Source organism: Lagopus leucura, unplaced genomic scaffold, assembly GCF_019238085.1.
Source record: "Lagopus leucura isolate 7727_CA_CO unplaced genomic scaffold, USGS_WTPT01 Super-Scaffold_100015, whole genome shotgun sequence".
Classification (NCBI taxonomy): domain Eukaryota; kingdom Metazoa; phylum Chordata; class Aves; order Galliformes; family Phasianidae; genus Lagopus; species Lagopus leucura.
The window spans coordinates 10,910,139-10,931,505 of NW_024962269.1; the positions used below are offsets into that span (position 1 = coordinate 10,910,139).

Below are 21,367 nucleotides of genomic sequence, written 5' to 3' on the forward strand. Positions count from 1 at the left end.
GCTAGTTAAACTGCAAAAAGCAAGTAATAATAGCAAGCAACGCAGGAATGTCGTATATTTTATTCATTAGCATTGCTAACATGGAAAATGTGGCTTTTCTTGTGATGAATCTTACTCATTATACTTTGAATATGGAAGAACATATCCAGAATGTTGTGTCAAACATACAAGTACACACTGTATATTTAAAGTAATGTGGAAAATGGCCAGTTTTGAAATATTTTTAAAAAGAAGGCTTTTATATTGCCACATACATTTCACACAGATGTTCAATATATATTCTGAAGTATATAGCAATATCAAGTGTATGGAAGGGAGGGGAAGGTTTCCCATGCTCCACCTTCATTATGGGACTCACTAATGAGATTAATGTTCCTAGTAAGAGAACCAAGGGTGAGGGATTTGTGGTGAGATCTCTAGAGCTCGTTCTGCTCCAGACTGGACAATGCTTCAGCATTTGCAAGCCAATCAGGTATTGCAACTGGTAACAAGTTGCCTTAGATAGAGCCATAAATATATTCATCATTATTCTTGCTGGAAATCAGTCCTCTTAGGAGGATGAAAAACAAAAGAAAGAGCTTCTTTTTAATTCCTGAGAGGACCTGTTCATATATTTGCTTACTGTTTAGATTTCATGGATCCTGAAATTTGCACAGAGCCTTGGAGTGTGTTCTGTTCCATGATTAAGCGAAGCACAATGCAGAAGTTGTGTTTTACAGCACTTCAGTTATGATTTGCTTACAAACAGTAGATCACCAAGAGCAAGATCTACATTCTGCTCCCATCATAAAGAAGCATTTGTGCTTAGTTTTCTGCCATGCTACTGAACTGAGAGAGATCAGGTTCTGCAGTGGCCAGATCACACCTGGATGGCAATCAGATGCCTGATGCCATTCCCAGCTCTGTCATACAGCTCTGCGAATTCTGAGCCAGTTTCTTCAATCCTTCCATTTCCCCTCCTCACACTAAGGAAAATTAGCATTTTCCATAGTCAATTCCCCCACTGACTACTTCAAACTAATCCACAAAATGAATATACTTACTATCTCCTAAAGGAAATGACAGTTTGATTTAGAAATCAGGCTTACAGATAATTTATTAAGTTTCCTTTATACACACACACACACGTAACCTTTCTTCTAGGATCTAGAGTTCTTAACTAAAACAGCCACAGTGAAGAAGGAAGCTGTGAATACATACAGGGTCTCTTAAGAAACTTAATCCTATTAATATTTACTTTGTAGATAACCAAAATAAAGGCATCAGAAAACAAGGAACTTGTCTATCCTCTACAAGGAATGCACATCCCTCACTATATTAACCAATGCTGCTACGTCTTGGCCTTGACCCATCAGTGAAAGTGACCGAGATGGCTCTGCACCATCCATCTTCAGGTTCATCACTAAGACCTACTGCCTGATGGACAAAAAGAACAGAAGCCTACGAAGTTATGTGGAACACCCATGAACATTTCCTTGAGGCACCATTTTACTAAACTTTTTGCACCACAGGAAGCCACCTGGGGTAGCACAGATTTGCTGTCATACACACGGTACATGAAAAAAAACAAAGTAGGAAAGTCACAGGCAGCAGTAATAAGAAAACTTTTTTTTCTGCTTTTGAAGGAAATAATGCTGGCTGGAATTAAAAAAACAAGTTTTCCATTATCACTTTTCATGGTACCCTCTTTCCTCCAATGAAGAAAATTGTAACATGGAAGATGACATGCTTTGTTGTTGAACATATTTGAACATTTCCCATCTCATGTCATCACAATTAATGTCACCCTTTCATAGTTGCTTCTGTGCATAGACCAAACCTTCAAATATTTCAGAATCCAGGTAGACAGAATAACCTCCTTACTAGAAACAAGCATATCCACCAGCAAGCAAAACAAAGGCAGCTTTGGTAGAAAGAAAAATAAAGCAAACATGTAAGTGACAGCTGGAAGCATTTTCTCCAGCATTCACAAATGCTGATAAGATAAAGAAACACAGGATTTGTTTTGGTTTATACAACTAAGCACTTACTCCTAGAGACAGAAGAAAACAGATTTGCCAGAGAACAGAAAAGGCCCACTCTGAAAGGTACATACTTAATATTAACTGCAGCTCTACCCAAATATGGATCACATAAGAAACAGAGCCTCCTCCATTTCTTCCACAGTCATATTTAATTTCTTCAAACTGCGACTGTGAAAATGAAGGGTGAACAGTAGAAGTGCCACGGAGCTCTGAGAAAGGAAAATGAACTGAAACTATAGCAAACTACTCACTGTGAATAAAAGGACATTTATATTAAGGTGAAGATGAATATATTTCATGTAAATATCAAGCCAAGATCTGACTGCAGTAAGAGGATTTCTTATTTGTTTGTCTGTTTCAGTTACCTCTGAATAAAGATCTACAAATGCGATCCCCACCTTATAAAATCCTTTGCTGAGGGGACAATGGATCAGATTATGATCTTGCTTATGGCTTTATAAATTTCAAGTAAATTCACTATAGGCACACTGCTATAAATATTTATAGTTCATTGACAATTGAAGTGAGATCAAGTTCTATTGCATACAAGAGGCATTTTAAATAACAAATGTGTATTTTATACTATGAAAAAAGCTATCCACAAAGCTTAAGTTTACTGCTGTGAACAACACTTCCAGGTACTGTACAATCCAATTCCCTCAGGCAAGACCAGTTAGCCTCTCATTTCTTCTACAGAGAAGAAACAAACTTGTTAGAAGCTCTCTTCTTTAATGGAGTGAGGAAGGTACAGAAGGGTGCAGTGCAAAAATGGGTGCATGGTTTCAGTCTTCATTTCTCTCCTTTAATTATATGCTTTGAGTGCAGAAGTACAGTGGATCACCTTGGCAGCATGGAACACTTTAAGAGGATTGTGTTATATTACACTGGGGAAACTGACAATTCTTTAGGTCACAAAAGGGAAGACTTGGACACTACAAACCCAGTTTCTTGCTGTTGAAAAAACGATCCCAGAAATCAGCCCAAGACAAGCAGAATTTAGTTGGTTACAACCTAGTGTTTTCCTTCCATTAGTTCTTTCAGGGAAAGTTAAAGGATCTTGACACTGCTCAAGAAGTAAAGACTGGAAAGAAAGGATATTATGGTTGAGTTTATGGCTGTTAAATAAAGGGATGCGACCCACAGTATTTGCAGCACTATAAACTCAAGACAGCAATCTCAAAGTAGCATTGTGTTGGATCATGCACAAGACGGCCGGTCAATCAGGGTCAGGTCATAGCAGGAGCCTGGAAGATGGCACGATGGAAGAAATACTTCAGCATTAATCCACTGAGTATCTTTTCATCTCTAGTTCTTTCATCCCCCAAATGTGACATGCATATTTCAAATTAACATTTTTACTTGATAATTACTTAATAAGAAAGGGATTGAGTAAGCAAATAGTGGCTTGAGAAAGAACATTTAATTTCCAAGAGCATCCTCAGAGATGCTTCATTGAGGGGAGCCTTAGCAATTACTCACAAATTCGGTGTCAGACACATCTCAGTAACTCCAGAGCCAAGACGACAATGTGCATTAGTGCTTGGAAGGTTGTAGGTAGTGATAATCAGATAATGAACATCACAGCGGTGAATCTAAGGCAGAAATTACACAGCTGCTTGCCTGAGATTTGAAATGCAAATTATTTTGCGGATTTACTCAAACTCTCAATCCTTTTTAATGCCTTGTCTCAGTATTGTTGGGACAATTCCTCATTTGCTTCATGACCTCTGTCAGCTGCTTGAATTTGCCTTGATGAAGATGATTTTGGCTGGAAGATGTTGAATACAATGTACTTCCATGTTACAATGTACTTTCGTAAGGACAACGAAGAGGAGCAAAGTTCAGCAGTGAAATGTGTTACTTCAGTGCTAATGGATCAGTCCTTGTGATGGGATTGGCCCCCTCGGGAGTGTCAAATGTCTCAATGTAGTTTTGAAAGTTAGTTAAGATGATTCAGACAGGCAAAATAACTGGCTAGCGTTCATCAGTTAGTTCAGTTGCTTTAGTTCAAAATATCAGCAAGATACAGAGCACAGTAAAGCCAGACTAAGTCAGGTTTTGTGATATGACTCAACAACACAGAACATAGTCAATACTGAAAATGGACTGGTGCCCTCCTAGATCCTTTCACAAGGAAATTCCTTCAATTCTCCCCACACCAATGGAAGATACTGAGCCCGTGACAAGCCTGCCTGCTAATCTCTAGCTCTGCTTCCCACATTACTGCACAAAAGCAAAATGACAGAAGCTCTATGCAAGCATCCAGATCACTGAGATTTTCTACAGAACATGAAGCCTTCTCCCTAAGTACCAGAATATGGGCTATGTTCATATTCAAAGTAGTACTGTATGTTCAGAATTCCAGTCAAAACTGTTTGCATGAGTCACAGTGGCTGGCCCTGCCTCTTATCTGTACTCCTCAAATTGAGTAGTTTATATGTGTATCTCTAATACAGTTGGGCAGTATATTCAGCAGAAGTGACAGAGTCCTCAAACATAAATGCGCACCTGGTGATATTCCTAATGTGAAGGCTAACACACATTCAAATGGTTTTTAACCTTTCCCTCCTGCTGAATAGGAAAACATCCTTCAGATCTACTAGAAGAGAATATTCTGGAAAAGAGTATCTCATTACTTTGCCCCCAAGATTTCCTCTTCTTCTCCAATATTGTAATAACATATTATGAATATGGCTATTTGCAGTCTTAAATTGCTTGCAACCTTCAATATCTGCTTGCAGAACGCTAACAATCTTAATTCCGTATCTCATCATTGGACATTGGGCATGTATTGGTAAAATACCAATTACTTTTTTTGACAACTGTTGTCCTGACTTCCTGCCAGGGCTAAATTTGGAGTCCTTCAATCATTTGTTAATATATTTAGTGATTTCCTTTTGCTAAAAACTTTGATTTATACTGTGCACTGCCATCCCTCCGAATTGTGAATCCGTAAATGCTTTGAGATTAGATAAATGGATAGATAGCTGGAAATTTAAAATCAGATAATGTTTGTGAAGAGCCTAGGGATTTCTGAATAAAGGAGGCAAGAGAAATGCACAGACTTCTTGCTATGTTTCAATGCATGAATGCAAAAAGAAGGCGGGAAAAACCAAGTCCAATACTATGGTAGGCCACAGAAAATTGATTGCATTAATCCACAGCTTTTCTGTTCTCAGCCGTCTCCACTGACACTCACAGAACTAGACTTCATTTGTCTCCTCTGAGATTTCCTTTTAAAAAAGGAATCTGAACAGAGCTAGGCATTTCTATAGAGGCCAGTTAATTAGTGCTGAAGGACTCTGATCATATCTTTCACCACTCCTCCCCATTTGAGGATTCTACATAATAGCCTTCCTTAAAGAAACCAGCTCTGACACAGCACCTCCTAGGAGGCTTATCCATGGTCCAAGGAGAAGAACTTCAGCCTCCCACTGTCTGTAGACAATGGGCTCTTTTCTTCTTCACCTCTCATTAGTGCTTATGGGAGAGAGAAAGAACAATACATTGATTTTAAAGAGAAAACCTCTGTCCCCTATAGAATCATAGAACCATTAAGGTTGGGAAAGACCCCTAGGATCATCTAGTCCAGCTGTCACCAATATTACCACTAAGCCATGCCCCTCAGTGCCACATCTCTACATTCTTGAACACCTCCAGGAACAATGACTCCACCACCTCCCTGTGCAGCCTGTACCAATGCATCACCACTCTTTCATTGCTTTTTGTTTGCTATATATCAGCTCCTGCCCTAAGAATTATTTGGAAGAGGGAGAGAACTATTAAAAGCGTTTAGGGAAATATCAAAGCCCACAAAGCTAAACTGTATGAGAGAACAGCAGGCAATAGCAAAAGACCTTGAGGAGCACGAGACTAATTAGGGAAGTCGGCCATGCGTTTTGTTATCACTGCATTACAATGAATTGAAATGAGGCTGGGGTTGAACATCACTGCTCAGCAACACCTTGGGAACAGGTGAAACCTGATGTGCCCTTGTGCTAGTTGTTTAGGCTCAAAGAGCAGCAACTGATACAGAGCTCATTTCAAAGCAAAAAATACAAGTAGTATGTATCACTAAAGGTGAGAACTTTCAAACTGGAATCAGGTAAATAAAGTCCATGGGAAGAAATGTAAAACAATAGTCAATGAGGTAACAAGGGGAAACTGACAGGGAGAAGTAACCATTAAACTTCATGGATACTTGTTTACAAACAATTTTCTTGTGCTAATAGCTAGAAAGGATGCAAGATTCAGTACTTACCTGTACTTAAGTGAGAGCTTACCTGTCATACAGACACAGAATAAACCCCAGTTCAATGCACTTTGCTTTAAATACAGTAATAATCCCAATTCTATAGGACCAAATACTAGAAGTCTTGCTGTGCTGAATTATATCTCATCTGTCTCCTGAGATTCTGCAGTAAAAAGTGTCATTTTGCATTTCAGCAATGAACAAAGTGATTCCAATATACAATTTGTTTGTAAAACACTGTCAACCAAACAGATCTTGAGCAAGAGCTTACTCTCAAAGTGAAAGCAAACAAAAACCCACCTCCTTTCTGAATGTGAGTGACAGCAGACAAACATGACAAAACAAGATGAGCCAGACTGCTGATTCTACACCACTGATTCCATTGGGAAAGACAAGGCTGTTTGCAACAGCATCAAAGGCAGCGGGCAGTTGCCTGTTGCTGGGTTGATGATGTTAACAAACAGCCTGAAGGTGTGAAAGTAGATGCTGCAGTGCTGGTTCAAGAATCAGGCCCCCATACAAGCATCTGAGCCTGGTGGAAATGTGTAGAGCATTTGTTTCTAACAGTTTTTCACAATGATTTTGTCACTCCCAACTGAGCCTGCGATAGCAGCACTATTTTTCTTTCTGTAGACAAAGACCCATTGTTTAATGCTTCTGAATGCTATGACAACTAGAAGGGTGAAAGTCAACCTGCAAGTGACAGTAAATGCATTCTCTCTCTTTTTTAATATTCAGTGTATAGATTTGTAACACACTGTTCAGCATGATTCTCCAAAGCTGCTCCTAAAACAGCTAGGAAAGGCAATCCACTGTCAAAGCAATAGCAGCTCTTCACTCAGCAAGTTTGGGATTCTTCATTTCCATCTTTTGTAATGTAAAGGGGCACCAACTGATGACACAGACCAGCATGGGCTGGCTGCAAAAAAAAAAAAAAAAAAAAAAAAAAAAAGGAAATATCCCCTTATGCAACAAACTCTGCTATCATTTGCTTTTGCTTTCACTTTTTATAGCTTGGCTTAATATAGTCAAGCAGCACTGATACCACAGTAGAGGAACATTTCCTGCCCCACCAGCTGAGCCAGTTTCATATTATACATATTAAGCTCATATCATCCCCTGGACACAACCAAACCAGAAGACAGATGTTTGATAAACATCTAGTCTGGATGGGAAGGAAGAACACAATATTGAAAGAAACAAAGCAGAACCTTTTACTCTTATTTGAGAAAGCACATTGGTTTGGCATTGGCAGCAGAAATTTAGGAGTGAACCAGACACAGAAGTTAGCTTTGTTTTGGAAACATTTTGATACTGATACCTATCTCAGATTAGTAAATTTGACAGTGCTGCTTGGCAAGATAAACTCCTGCTTCCTTGCAGGTCACTGCATGGTGATGAAGAATATGTGAAAAACTCTCGGTGCAGCAAAACTACAGACCTTGAAGCATTTAATGAATGAGCACTTGCTGCTCTCCATCATTCTGCTCACATCACATCATCAGAGTACAGATTACTGTCTACAGGAGTACCAGGAACACCTCAAAAACCATTTCTTGTACCAAATTCCACGGAGTGGAGACTGAATAGCAGCTCTATGCCATCCCTCCAGGGATGTGGCTGTACTAAGTTACTATCCAAACAATGGCCATTCAGTTACTTGAAGGAAAGAAGTCTGATCCTAGAAACAGGAAAAGCTGAATTGCATTCCTTTTTTTCCCCCACATCTTGGTTGCAGCATGAACAGTAGATGACCAGAAGGGAAACATTTTCCTGAGATAAAAAAACATGAGCAAGGTGCTCACCATTGATCCATTAGCACCACATCTATCAGTACTCCATAAGAACTAGGCTAGCCTCAGAGACTCACCTAGAACCTGCAACAGGAAGTCCCAGGTTTGCCCACTTTAGATATTCCATGTGGCTAACTCCTCTTTTGAGGAAGTTTCTCTTCTCTTTTCCATGCCTGCACGTATTAAAGCACCCAAAATAATATTTTAAGCGCTGACAAACTGGAAAGCATACAAAGAAGAGCAATGAGAAATGAATTATGAGTGTGGGAGAGACTCACAAGGAAAGATTAGAAGAACCAAATATGTCTAGCTTGGCAGAGAGATGACTAAGCAGGGGGGAAGTGATAAATGCCTACAAATATTTGAAGGGTGTATACACTGAGGAGGCAGAGATTTTGCAGTGAGAGGCATACCAGGTGGTGGGATTAGGAGCAAAAGCATGGAATCACAAAAGAACTCAAAAAAACCCCCAAACTCACAAAGCAAAAATGCAGCTGAAGGATAGACAAGCAAAACTCTGCAGGGAAGTTAAAAATATCCACATTCCCCATGTTGGAGATGTGAAATTTTCCTCAGAGACAGGGAACTCAGTATATAAGACATATGGGAAGGCGGAATGAGTGCTCTGGTGCACAGAACTAATGGAAAGACTTGGGCCTGGATGTTGGGAGACCAACAGGAGCCTCAGGAGACTGCAGGTGTCTCACAGACACTGCAATTATAGAGCTTCAGTCAGGAAACAAAGGTAGATTTTGCATCCAATGAAAATCTCAAGGGAAAGGTTGGTTTGGACTAATTTAGTGACCCTGAACTTGGTAGAGCTACAGGACTTTATCTGACCAGATGTATTCCAGCCAGATGCTCCAAGGAAGCAGAAAGCTTTGGAGCTGTTAAGTATTCTAAAGTATGGCTGTGGAAAGTCTGAAACATCAGGAGGGTATATAAAAGCATCATACTCCCTCATCAGACAAGAAAGCTTAACCAGGGTGAAAGGAAACAAGCAGGAGGGGTTTGTTCTTGGCCTGATGTAATTTCTGATGCAGAGCACAACAGTGCTCCTTGGAAATACATGCACTGAACACACAGAATCATAGGACTACTAAGATCACCCATCACACCCACTAAATCGTTTCCCTCAATGCCACAACACAGCCAACTCATCCTTCAGGGCTAAAAACAAAAAAACAGAAGGAAACTTTCCTTCTACAACATATGTGACGTATTATATTAGTGCTCTAGGTCCTGCCTTAAAGAGACACAGCTCCAGTGCTAAACTTCTCCCTTGCACAATCTTATGTGAAGACAACAAAAAAAATTCCCCACAAGTCTCAATACAGGAAGCACGCAAGTCCCCATCAAATTCAGTTTGAAGAGAAGACACAGCCCCAGCTTGAGCTTCTAGGGCACACCATGTACCTACCAGAGTCCCATGCTTTTGGCTGGGAACTCTGTAGCAACTGGACAGATCAATATGATGGGAGAAGTGCTAAAACAGAGGTGCGATTATGGAAGGTCCAGCACACTAGGGAGATGCTATAAAGGAAGGGAAGAAGATTGCTCACCCATATCAGAAGATCCCAGGTTTGCAGGGGAAAGCTTCACCAAGCAGGGATCTCCAGAAAGAGATCCTTTCACAGTGGCAGTCAGCCCCTCAATGAGGTCTAAGAGAGGTGCAGCCAAGCTAAATTGCCTTCACCTGTGCTCCCAGGGCTGACCGGGTCCTTTCCCCAGGTGCTCAATCAGTGGTTCAGGCCGTGACTCAGCAGCTCCCATACAAACTCTGCTAATTGTGAAATGCTCAACTATTTGACAAGCAGAGCTAGTTCGCAAAAAGAAGATATTTGATCAGAGTGAGAATCCATGCTGTTGAATATACAGCCCTCTAACCACCTACTGAATGAGAGGAACAAATGGGGCAGCTGGAGGTCACAGCAGTCAGTGTGGTGGATCAGCCTAAGGAGTACCATAAGGGAAAAAAAACATTCCCTCAATCCTTCACTAGAACAGCAGCACCAAGTGCCTCAACACAGGTACTATCCCCATTCCAGCTGAAGGAAGCAGAGACAGAAAAACAAAGGTTGTAGAAACATAAGATTTGCCAGGGTTTCCCACGCTGCAGAAACTGCAATTCAAACCTAAAGCCAGCCATCGCTTCCAATAAGCCACAACCTCTAAATAATAAAAGCCCTTAATGCAATTCCCCCCAGAGATGACAGCAGATATCCATCACAGGGTCCTCCCACCACCATAGAACTGGCTGCCCAACAAACAGATTCTTATCAACTGTAAAAACCAAGTCCCAGAGCAGCTTCATTACAAGGCAGCCCCAGGACAGAGCAGCTGCAATGGCCAAGCACAAGACATCCCAAAGCAAACACAAGGAAATAAGAGGTAACAGATACACTCTTCTCTCTGCTCTTCCTAAAATGTGACTCTTGCACTAACAGAAATCATGAAATATCTCAGCACAGCCATTATGCAGCTCCTGCTCCACTTAACACTGGATGAAACACGACATACCTGGGTCCAAACATGGTGGTGAAGCTCTGCAGAAGTAGGCTGGCTCATTGGGAAAAGCAGCAGGTATTGTTCAAGGCTCAGATGATCCAATTTCCAGGCACAGTCTTGGCACTCATTGCAGTGTAATCATAATGGAGACCCAGGCTCACGATCATAAAACAATGCAAGCTCCCACATCCCAGCATGGCTGTAACAAGTGACCAACATGACCCTGTAACAAATAGAGGGCTGCTGTAGCTCCTCTTGTCATTTAACCAGATGTTTAACTTCAGCATCCCAGCTACAACTCAGCACAGAAAATCACATCTCTCGCCACTTAGCCCTAACCCACCAACTCCAGCCAGAGCAGCTTTCCCCTCGCCATCTTCTTTGTGCTGTTACTGCAGAACAGGTGCAGCACATCAGGCTCAGGACGAGCTGCAGGTGAGAAACCACTCTGTGTTCTGCCTGACCCAAACTCTTATGGGCCCTACTGTGTAAACATGAAGCACAATTATATCCCTTCTCCACATGGAATCACTTTATAGAATTTATTATTATTATTTGGAGCTCAAATTGAAACCCTCTGGCCATGCATGAGCACTAAGCCTGCTTAGGGAGTGCAGGAAGCAGCTAAAGTGGTGAAGAGGGAAAGATTTATGACAGACAGAAAAGAAATTTTCTTTTCTTGCAACAAGCCTCACATTCCTAATCTATTTCTGCTGTTCTTGCTGTTCTCTACCAAACTTCTGACAGGTCTTATAGACTAACACTTACCATGCTGCAAGCTGTTCCCCTAAATCCTATTTTATCATACTTTATAACCACCTGGCTGGATTCCCTTGGTGGTATTTTTCACTCCTTTTTGTAGTCCCTAAAAGCAGCTGTACTGCCAAAGCCACAGCCTTCATCACCCCCTTTCTTCCTTCTCCTATAATTTCAGCTCTTCTTACCCTGAGTTTCTTTTCTTTTTTTTCTTTTTTTTTTCTTTCTGGGGAGGTCCCACCTGCTACCTAAAATTCAAATAATCGCATTATTGAAACAGATTGATGATGGTTTACACCTGTTTTCCAAGCAAAATTTCAGCCTCACCTCCGTTCTTTGTTTCAGCAAAACCTAATTCTGTAAGATCTTTACAAGTGTATTTCTTCCCTTGATGAAGTGCTATTAGGTGAGAATTTAAAGGGAGGTCCATGAAAGAGAAAAATAGTGATGACAATGAAGAATCTCTCTGAAATTGTCTTTCTGAAAGGTCCAAATGGTTTCCTAACAGCACAAAAGTGTCTCCTGATTATTTCTGAGCTGAGGCTCAGGGAAATCCTAAGGGTGGGCAGGTGGGAGGATGGCATGGGTGTCACCAAGTAAACATGAGCATTTCTGAAGGATGAGGGGGGATTTGTAAATCCTGAATGAAGGAGATGGGGGGAAGCTGGATAGGAAAGTAGAAATGCTGTGGCCTCTGCCACTCTCCTGCTGATGCTGGAGCAGCCCAAGTAGTGGCTACAAGGGAGGCTCAGGGCTCCAGGTTTCCCCATGCTGAAAGCTTCCATGCATTTCCCATGGTGGTGGAAGCAGTCTCCTGGTCTGCAGGTCCCTGTGGACCCCCCTTACAATCTTCATCAGAATTTTTGTGGCAAGTTTCCAGTAGGGCTTTGCAATTTCCATCCAAATTAGCAGACACATCTTCCTACCTTTGCAGTGATTTGTCCCTTCGGGTCTTCCTCTGGTAAAATAAATGGTGCTCCCCCCCAGATTTTGTGGGTGAGACCTGGGCAGGTGCTGCTTGTGCCCATCTCCAGAGCCAGCAGTGCTCCCTTGCAGGAAGGAGCACTGCTAACACGAGCTTCATGCTGTGTTCCCATGGCAACCCAAGTGTCACGTTCATCATCATCTCATTTATGATAAAAAAAAAACACAGGTCCAATGAAAAAAATCCAGGAGTCCCAGTGGGCTTTGCTGAGGTTGGGTGGTTTTTCACAGAATCACAAAATGACATTGGAAGGGACCTCTGGAGATCATCTAGTCCAACCTCCTTGCTCAAGCAGAGTCCCTTTAGAGCACAATGGAATGAATATCATTTTTTAACCTCATTGCTAGCACCATTCACCTCAGGGCTGCTGAGGAAAGCAGAACTTTGTTCAGTGATGGCACAGAGGTTTTAGCTGTCTGGGATTAAAATGCATTCAGTCAGATACACACAGTTCACGACTCATCTGTTTTGTCTTATTTTGAAGCAGGGGACATACGATCAAATTACCACAGCTATAGAAGTTACTAAATGATAGTAGAAGAGGTTTCAGTGTCACCTACCCTACTGACATGACCTGGGGATAATGACTGCTATCAGTTATCTTTGCTCAGTGGCACACGATGACTTATTAAATCACAGCAATTTAATAATATGGATGGATTTGGAGTTGTTTTGCGCAAGGCAGAGGAAACCTTAGTGTGCATCAAATCCCCTTGTTGCCCCATGTTGTTCTCTGCTGACGTCTGTGTGCCAGAAACCAGACCCATCTGGAGCTCCATCACTTCCACCAGTGGGTAGATGTGATACTTTTCTAAGTACTTCTGTGTGGTTTAGTGGGCAGAACTGGTGGTAGGTGGACCGTTGGACTAGGTGACCTTAGAGATCTTTTCCAATGCTAATGATTCTATGATTCAATAGTGACAAAGCATTTCCATGCAGGTCAGTACGTGCGGGAGCTCACCTTTCAGCTCTGAGACAAAAGATGCTACAAAAGGGGTTCTGGAGATGTGTTGCTGGCCACTTCTGGAGCTCTCTGCTGTGTTGTTGCTGGAGGCACCAGAAGATTTAAGGCCAGAGGATTCATTTCAATCTCTTTAGAATCAGTTCCCATGATTAGTTTTTTTTTACTGTGGAAGAAATGAAAGAGGAACCTCCAGCCTGAGGAACAGAGAAAGGGGATCTTTAGAATAGCGCTTAGGAGAGAAGCATCTGCCTGGAAAGTGAGATCACAACTGAGCTTAAGAACAAAAGGAGAACAGAAGTGTGGGAGGAATGGCAGCATTATACAGAGTCCCTTGATAAGGCAGAAATAAATAGCTTTTGCACAACCCAGTGCCTACATCCTAACACTGAAGCATGGATCCAGCACAGTGCAATATTTAGGTGAGCTGCTATCATGAAGTCACACAGCTCAAAGGGATATCTTCCTTGACATATGAAAACCACTTAGGGGTAGAGGATGTCTAAAGAATCTCAAAATGAAAAACATTAGTAAAGTTGCTATTAATCCTCTGTTTCAATCCTCAGTTTTATTTTGATATGATTCAGTTTTCCCTCCCCGAGCAGTTTAGCTGGCCCAGCAGAGCAGTGTTTGAGTCAGATTTATACCTGTATCTGGGGCAAGCACTTTAGCTAAGAGCTTGCTCTGATCTCGAGCAATCTCTTCCTCCTCAAAGACCCGACAGAAACCTCACACAGGCAGCCTTTAATGAGAGACATAAAGAGAATCTGGTTATATGCACTCACATGTGCTTTTGTGGAAGAAGAAACTGGGGATTAAGGATGACGAAGGTCAAACTAGGAGGCTCTGAGGATGCAGTGACATGCCCGACCTCTGCATGGCAGCAGAGTGGGAGTATGCTGAGTTTTGTCCAGTGGACTGAGACCTCAATTTTTCTCCTGGGAATGAGTTTTCTCCTATGTCTCCAGCTGATCTCCAGCTGTGGCATTATCTTGCTCAAGTATCTTTCAGTATCTACAGGGGGTCTGTAAGAAGGAAGGAGACAGACACTTTATCAGCGTCTGCTCTGGTAGGACAAGAGGACATGGTTTCAAACTAAAAGAGAGAAGATTTAGGCTGGAGATAAGGAAGAAGTCTTTTACAGTGAGGGTAGTGAGGCACTGGCACAGGTTTTCCAGAGAGGTGGTGGCTGCTCCATCCCTGCAGACACTGCAGGTCAGGCTGGATGGGGCCCTGAGCACCTGATCAGCTGTAGGTGTCCCTGTTCAGTGCAGGGGAGTCAGACCAGATGGCCTTTATTGGGCCCCTTCCTACTCAAACAATTCTAGGACTCTGTAAGTCACTGAGCCACTTTTGTGCTCAATTATTGGGAATAAAGAGATGAGCATCCCAGTTGTTTCCATTGCCCACACCACAGCTCTGAACAGAGGAGAAACGAGTTTCAAAGCTTACTATTTCCTTTCTGGACTCATCTAAGCTAGCAATCAGCTGTGGCATACAGATGGAAGTACCTGAGGGGCCATTAGGGTTCAGCCTGGTCTCCTGTTATTCCACTCATAGGTTGGGAAACAGAAAAAAATGCTTTCAAGGTTACACGATGTAAAGAAGTCCATTAGCCTGTAAGGGGCTGGGATGACAAATAAAACAGCTCTGGACAGCCTTAATTAAACACAGCAGCGTGTTCATTCATGCCTTGCTGAGTGGCATTTCTGCAGAGGAGATGAGCTGTTCTGGCAAGGTGAGTACCTGTGCAATCCCTCCTTCTTCCCCTCTGGAGGGGCCGAGGGGGGGTCAGGGCAGCTAATGAGCCAGATGTGCTGCCTGCTTGCTCGCTCTCCTGCCTGGCTGCCCATTTAGAGGCTGCCAGGGAGCTGGAGTGTGCCAGGCAGGTTTTTGTAAGCATGTGGAAATTAACAAATCTCACTCTGAGCTGGAAAGGGCAGATAATTGAGAGAATTAAAATTAAGAAAGAAAAAAATAAAATAAAAAAAAAAAAAGAGGGAGAATAAGAAAGAAAGAACAGGGAGAGCCAAAAGGAAATACTTCAAAGGCCCATAGCCTGCAGCCCTCATTAATGACAACAAAAAGAGGATGGCACCCTTACATTTTAATCAAAAGCAATTATTTTTTCAAAAAGGTGTTATTGCTCTGCAGTGCAGTGCTGCAGCCCCTACCCACAGCAGTGCCAGCATGGCCAGCTGGCACCCAAAGTGGGGGTTTCCTTGGCCTCTAGCTTTCTGCACTGCCCTAGAATAGCAGCAGAAGCAAGAGTGAGCAGGTGCTTCAGGAGAAATGCCTCTGGGAAAAAAGATTGAAAGCTACAGGAAACCAGAGGCATTAGAAACATGACTGAAATCTAAATCCCAGCCTTCCCTGGCTGGTCTCTGTACAAACATTGCATGTAGGATGTTAACCTGAAACACAAACCCAGAGAAGCTGTGGATGCCCCTGGAGGTGCTCAAGGTCAGGTTGGATGGGGCCCTGGGCAGCCTGAGCTGGCAGGGACAACCAGCCCACGGCAGGGGGTTGGAACAAGATATTCTTCGAGGTCCCTTTCAGCCCAAACCATTCTATGACTCTGTGGATCACCGGGAGGAGGCAGCACACAGGCAATCACAGGGCCTGGGGCAGAGAGATGAGAGTGGCACCTGTCTGGGCAGATTCAAGTGGGGAGTCCAAATTGCAGTTATGTACAGTGATGTGGGTATACAACCATGTACATGGGTGTGACAGGCTAGAGAGGGTAAGTGAGGCCTCCTCAAAAGCCTAAGAAAGATGTTTTTCTTCAATTTCTTCCCTCCCTCCCATGAAAATTCCTTGTCTCCACCAGTGAGGCAGGAACAAATGCCCACAAATGTCAGTGAGGCAAGGGATCTCCATAAGAAAATGGATAGGAGACTAAACCAAGGCTTCTGCTATGATATGTCATATATGTTGGACTGTTTGTTCCTCAGGACATCTTTGTGAAGGAAAGGGTTAAAAAAAAAAACACCACCTGAGCAACACAACATCTGTGTGTGGAAGATCAGAACTGGGCTCGGTGGTCACACAGGGAAGAATCCATCCTCAGGAAACGTCATGTAATTGTTTCAATTAGTGTAAGAGAAGACACAGCAGGTGAAGAGGGTTTACAAAGTCAAACTTTCAATTAAAATAATAATAATAATTAAAAAAAAAAAACCACAGATAGGAGAAACGCTTACGAAACACTGACTTATTTACCCAAAAGGAAGCAAAAGTAAGTGCATTTAGCTGTAGTTGGAAGCTGAAAGTTTACATGGGCTTTTCAAGACAGCACCACATGCAGCAAAAGCCTATGACTGTGAATTTTTCATAAAGGCACACAAAAAAAGATGAAGGCCAGAAACAGTTGCATCTGGATTCAGTCTTTCAACATATCAGCCTATGTTTAGGGAGCAAGGCAATGAGGAGTCGTCATATTTAGGTAGTGGAGTCGTAACCTGGGGTAAAAAAAAATTGTTGAGAAAAAAAAAAGTTGAGAAGCCCTGCCAAAATGAGGTGCGTTCCTGGGGTGGAAAGATGCAGAAAACAGCTTGCAAAAGGAGAAATCCAATTTCTAATGCATATTAGAAACTCTTAGGGTATTTTACTTAAAAACAACCAAGACAGTATGCCACTAACAAGCCTAAGACAGAACAACAGGGGATATTTTGCATGTATTGTCTACATAGACTGTTGGGAATTTTCAAAGGCATATATACTGATTTTTGATAAAACCTGCAGCATTACTACAGTGCAAGCACTTTCCATAAACAAAATTCTTAGATTATTGCTATTGTATGTGATAAGGAAAAGCCAGCTCCCTGAAAACATCCCTTCTTGCTCCAAAATTTCAGTTCCCACTGAGAAGAAAGAGACATTCTAACGCAGCGTGAAGTCAGAGAGAGGTGAGCGCCGTATTTCCTCCAGCTTGATAGTGAGGGAAGCAGAACTACCAGCTTCCATAGATTATTCACTTGCACCCCCAAATCCCATTTTTCTAAGTGCCTGTGAAGTTTATTAGGGTGGTGAGGCACAGCTGCTCAGAGCTGTGTGTGGCCCATCCCTGCAGGTGCTCAAGGCCAGCTTGGATGGGGCCCTGGGCAGCTTGAGCTGGTAGGGGGCACCCAGCTCATGGCAGGGGTTGCAGCTCAGTCCCTTTCAACCCAAGCCATTCTATGGTTCCATGATTCTATAATCCTTGATCCACATCAGCACTGAGCTGGAAAATACCAAAAATGAGCCGTGTGCAGGCACACACACAGACAGTGCATTCTGCAGTTGTTTGCTGTCGCCAAATATCCAGGAGTTTGGCAAAACACGTCAGCACACAACTCACATGCAATTTGCTCTCTGAGATCAACCTGTTTCATTTAACTCATCATCTTTCTACAGTGACAACACTTGATGAAGGAATACAGTGCCTGAAAACCATTCTTTCCAGCTCTAACAAGTGGCCTCTTGTTGCAAACTTGGCTTCTCTGACATCCGCGGGCTATCAGAGCTACAGCACACTACATCAGGGCTGGATGCCTTGGACAATGTGCCAAGGTGGCTGTGCAGTGCTGCAAAGGACAAGAAGCTCTTTGTGAACCTCTTTTTTTAACATTAGCATTTAACTAAGCCACACCTCTGAGCTATGTAAGGTTTGCTCACAGCTAGCTGCACGGGGAGAATTAAGCAACCTTCGGGATATTAAGAGATCCAAAGTCTCTTTGTGGGAGGGGGCAGAGGACATTTCCCCATTTTTGACCCCCAATTACTTTCTCACCCACCAGAAAGGACTGCGTTGGCTGGTGCCTCTGACAATTACCAGGGCATGAGCGGTGTCAATTCCAGCAGGGACAGATGGGAGCAAGCATCCTGATGTGCCACAGTCTCACTCTCCATCTCAGTCCATTTCTGATGCTGAGAGTTTCCCATCAATGGTGTGGAGTTGCCAAGCAACATTTGTCGTGTCCCTCAATGGGCCACTGCATACTGTGCCGTGGCAGCTCTGACTTTGAAGAAAAGGGCTCGTTGTGAAGTGCAAAATAACTTTCCCACTCTCTTCTTCTCTCCTCTCTTCTTACTTGATGAGGTGAAAAATGAATCATTCTGAATATGACAGATCAAATCCTGGATTCGGTCGCTCTGGGGTAAATCTTGTTCAAAATTGTCTCTGGGGAATAAATTCACTGCTAGATGCCAAGGACTGGAGCTGCATACCTGGCACACACATCCAGAATACAGTGAATGTTCCCGCACCATACGCATTAGAGAAAGCAGCTAGGACTGGTCAAATCACAGTCAAAATTATTGGCAAATAATTTATTCAGCTATAGTCACAAAAGTGTTCATCTTATCCATTATTCTCAAACATGACTCAACCAATTCCTGGAAATATCGCAGCTAAAGCCTCTCGTTCTGAGCTGCGAACCCTAAGATTTAAATTCTCACTTAATTCCACAGCTCTTTCTCCCCTTGTTATTATGTTCAGCAGTGTGCTGCTGCTGTTCGTGTGCCAATGATGCAAGGTTATAAGACTTAGACAGTTCAAAATGTTCTCTCTGCATCAGTAAAGCTAAAAAGTACAGAGCAGCTCTTACAACCACGAGCAGGCAGGCCATCTGGCACAGCAGCTCTACCGTGCACTCCCTGCTCTAAGACTCTTGGCATCTATCTGAGTGCCAGCCGCCAGCGAGTGCATGCTCTGACCACAGCTTTGTCTGGGATGGTGCCCCTCAAATCACCAGCATTTAGGGTTTTTGGATGTGGAGGAGTGGGACTGGATGAGCAAAGGATGGGGTAACTGAGCTGGGTGAGGGGAGCTTTGGTGCGGACTCCTACATGGGAGAGGTGGAGGTGAGACTGATACTTATTTAGGTGTGTTGACATAAACAGTGGTGAACAGCGAACTGAGCTTCAATAGAATGCTTTTGGCTTTTCTAAAAATATATAAATAATGTGTTATTTCATCACAGAATCACAGAATCATTAAGACTGGAAGACCATGCCCACTGACCGGGTCCCTCAGTGCCACATCCACCCTTTTCTTGAAGACCTCCAGGGACGTTTTGGTTCACAGTATACTCACAGCTGCTTAAGCAAAACAATACCATGCAGGTGTTGTTGTGGGATATCTTCTTGGGGTGGCTTCACTAAGAAGTTAATGAGGAAAAGAACTATCTCAGCAAAAGACTATTTTCACATACCTTAGACAACTGTTTTAGCTGGCATGTAGACCTTCTGTGTCTCTCTCTAGTCTACTTCTGTGTCTCTTCTCTACTCACAGAGTAATTTGGCCTAACTTCTAGAATAGTAAAGTGATGATGAGCCCTAGCCTTCATGAGTTATTTATCAGGTACTATGCATTTATCTTACACATATTTCATATAAACTATACTTCCTTGGCTCCTTATGGAAATGTTATGTGAGACAGTATTGAAAGCTTTCCTGAAGCAAAGGCATATGTTACTCCTGCCTTATCCTCTAAGCCAATTAGCCAATAAAGGAACAAAATTAGATCAGCTTGACAAATCCATGTTGATTGTCTTTTGCCACCTTCTTATCCTATAGCTGCTAATTAATTGATTGTTTCATAATTTGTTGAGATTTCTCTGCAGGCACTCCACTTAGCTGGCTCTTTCTTTTTCCATCTTCACAAACAAATACCCTATTTGCCCTTCTCCAGTCTGCAGAATCCTTTTAATATGAGAGAACCTTCTGAAGTCCATTCTTAACCATTCAAAAACTGCTCTCCTTGGGCAGTCTGAAGGGGAATTCCCTCAGGTCCAACTGGTTGAATTCACTTACTCAGGGCCAGGTTGGATGGGGTCCTGGGCAGCCTGAGCTGGTGTGGGCAACCAGCAGGAGGTTGGAGCTGGATGGGTTTTAAGGCCCCTTCCAACCTAAGATATTTTATGTTTCTACAATTCCATGATTCTAATACCAATGTTTTGGTGATAAACAGAGTTAAAAATACAATGACTGTTCCAACTCTCTGTATGCGCTCTCCTCCTGTGGTACATAATGCATGCTTTCATTCCTCGTAGCATATTTATAGGATTTCTTTTTCTTCTCTTGTGTATCCCTAACCATCACTAACACATTCTGTGCAAGGACCTTTCTGATTTCATCCTTCATCTTACATGCTTTGGTACCAGTCTGTTCTCATTTTGAGTCATATGCTATTGCTTCAATTTTTTAAACGATTCTTTTTTTCATTTTTAAAACAATAATGAATTTCTCTCACACATTTTGTGTTTCACTTTTCTTCTATTCTTCCCCTTGCCCTAGGAGATCTTGTCATTCTACCTTTGCTCTAATCTCTAAGTCAGTGCTTGCTGGCCTGTATTCCTCTTTCCTTGACCCAAGCTATCAATTCCCTGATGCTTCACAGCCAATTAATCCTTCTTCTGTTGTTCCTACCTTCTCTTTTCCACGTGTCTGGGAAACTGATCAAGTCATATCTTGGAATATGCACTAAGGCTTCATATTCTTCCTGTTCGGCCCTTACACTCCTAGTACTTGGGATCATTTCAGATGTTCACCACTCTGCTCCATTATCCTTCCAAGCCTCTCTTTTTCGCCTCTATTAAATTTTCCATTTTATCAGCTCCCTAAATAGCACTCTGATTGATTCTTGGAAGACCACTGTTTAGTCAAATAATACAAAGGATTTCTGTCAGCACTGTTCATGCTTTCATCATGGAGACTTGCCTGGTCCACCTGTGCCACCTTCCACAAAGACTAAAGGAAAGCTAGTTGCCCCTAGAAAGGAATTACCAAAGATCCCAGCAATGGGCAGCATTTCTCTCTTTCACTGACTGCAGATATATGATGGAAGCAAGAATTATTCCCTCCCATCTGCCTTCTTTAAGGATCTGAAATTGTGCTGTAAATACTTGTGATTTAAACCTCCTTGTCAACCTTTTCCCTGCAAATAAATATTAATACTTCCATGGATGTGGAAACAAGCACAGAAAGCTAAATATATATATATATATTTAATTATTATTATTTTTTTTAATTAAAATGTTGTGCAAAACCAGGAAATCTTTGCAGATCTGTGCATGAGCATGCACTGTAAACATGGAAAGCATACAC

The 21,367-nt window shown here is 42.4% G+C and overlaps 1 protein-coding gene across 5 annotated transcripts in view; it reads right to left on the bottom strand.

Annotated features, from left to right (window-relative positions):
* Positions 1-21,367, bottom strand: part of AGBL1 (AGBL carboxypeptidase 1) — a 489,727-nt gene that overhangs the window by 195,877 nt on the left and 272,483 nt on the right. The window contains exons 25-26 of one of the 5 annotated variants that reach the window (XR_006179787.1): positions 13,280-13,476; positions 10,590-10,800 (exon numbers count right to left, since the gene is read on the bottom strand). The exons of 3 other annotated variants lie outside the window; for them this stretch is intronic. The gene's annotated coding sequence lies outside the window, so the exon portion shown is untranslated. The remainder of the gene's footprint in view (positions 1-10,589; positions 10,801-13,279; positions 13,477-21,367) is intronic. One more of the 5 variants, XR_006179786.1, reaches the window with a different exon arrangement.